Consider the following 5,029-nt stretch of genomic DNA (forward strand, 5'->3'; position numbering starts at 1 on the left):
CATAGCGTTACTATCTTTATTTTTAAAATTAAATTTTCAAAATTTACAAAACCCACTAACACTCTCTCTCTTTCTAATATTGCTGTGTCACAAAATAAATAAAAAATAAAGCAATAACTTTCATTTATTCTTTGAACAACTTTGGCCTGGCAAGCAACATTACAATTTTTCTTAGCCTTCTAAATTTTTATCCCATAATAACTGGAACAATAATAATGCAGAAATTATTTTTAATATGAACAATATTTGTGTTTTATATAGTTATATAATTATATTCTATCATAGAGTGTTATATCATAATGTAAAGCTGTAACATTATCTGAGCTAATACGCAAGTTACGTGATGCTTTAACTCGAATCAATTTTTACAAAAAAGAGAGACGCGTGATGAGCTCCCATCTACAGACAGGTCGCATGTTGCTTTCGATGGAAGCGGCTTTTGCAGCAAAGTAGAATGTGTGGCGAGCCACCGTCAACACGAAGGCTACGTGTTGCTACAGGTGGCGCAAAAATTCCTTCATTTTTCTAAAAAAATTGTACAATTTTTTAGAGATTCTCTTCGCTTTTTGACCAACACAATATATGCGTGTTGTCAGTATATTTGCATACAAAAAACATGCCTGCTCCGGGAACACGCGACGCAGCAGAAGTTGCTTTTAGAAATTCCCACTTGAGCTTTCCTCTTCACTCAAACAAGTTGAATCACATTGTGAAAAAAGTGAAAAGAATTCAGAGAGTTTAGAGAGTGAAGAGAATAATTCTCAGTGTTTTATTAAGATTATTTAGTGTATTTAGTGTGAGATTTATATAAAAAAATTATAAATTGTGTTTAGTAAAATTTGTATGTATAGGCTCGATAGTAGAATATATTCTCAACTATTCAGAACAATATAATTACATAAATTTATTATTTTTACTAATCTAAAGCTTATTATTTGGTTAATATCCTGAATGCAATTATTTTGCTTAATATTATTATTAGACGAGAAGGTGGTGGGGTCACTTTTCTTGCCCATTGCGAGATATTAGTTGCTTTTTTTAATTATTGAAAAGCATCTCGTATCAAGCGAGATTAGTTTTTTATTTTTTATTTTTAGATAAAGTATATTTTTTGTCCTTAAAATTTTCGAAAAATTTTAAAAATACCTCTAACATTTAATTTGATTCATTTTTGTCTCTAACATTTGCAATAAGTTTCAATTTTACTGTTACTATCAATTTCTTAACAGCCAATGTTGGGTCAAATATTTTTTACCAATTTACCCTCTTTTATATACATCATCATTCATGACAGTAGGCGAGTAGCTTTTCTTTCTTTCTTTCTTTTATCCCTCACCCCCATCAAGACACCCCACTTCTCCATCCTGCCCGTCTCTTCTCTCTCTTCCTCCACTTCCTCTGATGTCTTCTCTCCTCCTCTATCTCTCCATGTCTTTGCAACTTCTATTAATCATCTTCTTTTATCACAGCCACCTCCTCCTCTAGCATGTGCACTATATGCGAAACTTCATCATTCTTTCTTTTTCACGTAAGTTCGATTTGTTCATTCCTTTGATCACTTTCTATCTTTCTCTATTTAATTATTATTGTTGATTTGTGTGTATGTGTGATAGTGATGATAGATTTAGGATTTGTATTGGTTGGAATTGTGATGAGGTGAAAAGAATGGACAAAGACGATGGTGACGGTGGAGGTGAAAATGCAGTGGCAAAGGTGGATGAGGAGGTGTCAGAGATTTAGGGAGGTAAAGGGTGGGATACGAAGCAGAAGGGATGGGTGGTTGTTAAGTGGGGTGGGATCCAATGAAATTAATGATGATGTTGATAATGATAGTAGCGGTTTCCGTAAGTGAGGTGTGATAGTAGTTGGGTTATGGTGGTGGGTTAGGGGCAATGACCAGGAAGGTGGTAATGGAATAAGAAAAGAAAGTTTAGTAAAATTATTGTTTTTGATGATGTTGGTGGTGGTGGTTGTAGGTGAAGGAAAATGGTGGGGCTGTCACCGTGGGATAAAAAATGGTGGTTTGTTGAAGGTTAATGGAGAGAGATGACGATGATGATGATGTGATGTAGATGGAGATGTTGTAATAAGGGTAAAGTTGGTAAAATGAATTTTGACCTAACTTTGACTGTTAGAAATTTAACTAAAAGGACAAAATTGAAATTTATTTCAAACGTTAGGGATAAAATTGAATCAAATTAAACATTAAGAGTTTTTAAAATTTTTCAAAAATTTTAAGGACAAAAAATATGTGTTACCCTTTATTTTTTAAATGTTGAAACTGTAACTCGCTAATAGCGAAAAGATAATTTTCTTTTTTTTTAGTTTTAAAAATTCATAACGTCGTCAACGAAAAAGAATTTTGATTTTTTCTTTTAAATAGAAAACACTATTGAAAAGAGATAATATGATATTTTTAGACACTCGTATAGTGTAAAAAGCTCCCTTTACCAAATTGAATTGACCAAGTGAATCTTTCCTTTCATGCGAAATATTAATAATTTAATATTATTTCAAACAAAATTTTACTGTTTTATGAAGAAAATAATTAAAAAATTAGTTTTTATTTCTATAAAAATAAGTTAATCTCGCAGAAACAAACCACACATTTATTCGCTTTCTTCTACTTCTCTGTTATTGTGATTTCTCTTAAAGTTTCAGAATGCAAGAGTATTAAATTTGAGAAAAAAATTTTAAAAGCAATGGAAGCTAATGTGTGTTGTTAGTATATTTTGATGGTAAGATTATACCATATACAAATGAGGGCATAAAATTTATTTGTGCAAGTACAGCATCTTTTATTATTCCTTGCACGATGTCGTTTGTAGAGCTACAAATTGTATTATGCCAACACATATACGGTGATTTTTCAAAGAGAGTCAGTAGTATTTTATACAGGCAACACGTGCTAGTTTTTGATGGTGTAATACAGTTTCAAGTAACAAATGTGACAGATGAAGCCATCATTCTAGATATGTTAATGATCTATCGACAGAATCAAGTTCATGTGTCGATGATCAAGTTGTATGTTAAATTCGAAGAGTTAGATATTAGTCACGAAGTAGACGAATCCTTCATAAATGAAGGGGACAACACAGACTGGGAAGAAGAAAACAACACTGAAAATGAAGAAGAATTCTTAACCAATAATAACATGTTGGGAGGATACGACAAAAAAATGAAACTATAGACACGGAAGTTCAGACTGTAATAAATACGGTAACAAGACAACATCCCTTTGGTGTACCATCTTTCATGTGTGCTTTGGATTTCGAAGCTATGAACATACCAGAATTTTCTGAGTTGGCAAACTAAGATATGTCATCGTATTATTTTTTGTCATGACAATTTTACTCTCAATTTTCAAAATACGATTATACGTTTTAATTTTAGATGTTAGATTATTTAAAATATATTTGTTGAAAGTAAATCTTTTATGGATTTTGTTAGGGTACCAGATAATTACAACTAGATATACTTTAATAGAACTTAAAATTGGTATTCGTTGTATACAGATGTTCTTTCTGTGCAAGATGGTAAGTTTGCTATTGAAATAGAGTTCAGTTCTAGAAAATTTGTAGTCATAGCAATTAGGAATTACACCATTTCTAAGGGATTCGATTACAAGGTATTTGAGTATGAACCTTTGACATTTTATACAAAATGCCTACAATATGGTAGATGTTGTGATTGGCTTATTCAGGCTAATTTGATTCAAGAAAATACTCTTGAGAAATTAGAGGATACAATAGAAGTCATACTTGTACTATGGGTACAATTTTTCAAAGACCATTTGAAGTTGGATTCTGACACAATTGCGGATGCTATAAGACCTCTAGTTGAAGCCGACTCATCTATTAAGGCCCGAGTCGTCATTGCAGATATTCAATCAAAATTCAACTATATGATAAGCTATCGTAAAGTGTGGTTGGCAAAGCAAAAGTTGATTGCAAAATTTTTGGTGATTGGGAAGCCTCGTATGAGTGTTTGCCAACATGGTGTATGGCAATGTGTGCTCAAAATCTAGGTTTTTTGGTTCAGGTTGATACTATTCCAACATATTGTGGATCTGAAGTGGAGAAAGGTGTAAAGATAATGCGCCGAGTATTTTGGAGCTTCCATCTATGCATTACAGCGTTTCGACATTGTAAACCACTCATGCAAGTTGATGGCACACATCTGTATAGACGATACAGGGGAGCTCTTTTGGTTGCCGTGTCTCAAGATGGGAACCAAAATATTGTACCACTTACTTTTGCCATCATTGAAAGAGAGACCGTTTATACATGGCACTTTTTCCTCGATAATCTACAGAGGAATGACGTGAGGAAGAATGGTGTGGGTATTATTTCTGATCGACACAACTCTATTAGTCCAGCAATTGCTAGAGTAATTGTGCGTGGAGTCTTCCTAGGGAATTACATCTATTCTGTGTTAGGCATATTGCATCAAACTTTCTACGACGATTCAAGGCACCTTACTTACAGAAACTCATCATAAATATGGGTAAAACATGTTCTTTATATACTATTGATCTTTGTTTATTATAAATTTTTTTATAAAGTAATGATTGGTGTCATAACGAATTTTTCTGTATGATATTCTAAGACAAAGCAACAATACAACGAGCAGTACTAGCGATTGCGAGAGTGAGGAGATGCATATACTCAATGGTGTGACAATATCGATCATCAGCAGTAAGGGATGGTTTTTTTATTAAGGGCATCACTTGGGTTATATGACAACCAATCTGTTCGAGTGCATAAACTATATGTTGAAAGGTGTGTGTAACCTCCCTATCACGGTATTGGTCAGAGCAACCTTTTACTATTTGAATGAGCTATTTACTCGGAAGAGCGCCGAGGCTCAAAAGCGATCACTGCTGGACATGCCTTCTTAGAATTCGCCACTGCGAAGCTACATGCAAATTTACAAGCATCGGGGAACTTACAAGTGCATTGGTTTGATAGACAAAACAAAGTATTTGAGGTTTATGAGATTCCTAGTGGTGCTGAATATACCGTTGACC

The sequence above is a fragment of the Arachis ipaensis genome, chromosome B09 (genome assembly GCF_000816755.2).
Source record: "Arachis ipaensis cultivar K30076 chromosome B09, Araip1.1, whole genome shotgun sequence".
Taxonomy (NCBI): Eukaryota; Viridiplantae; Streptophyta; class Magnoliopsida; order Fabales; family Fabaceae; genus Arachis; species Arachis ipaensis.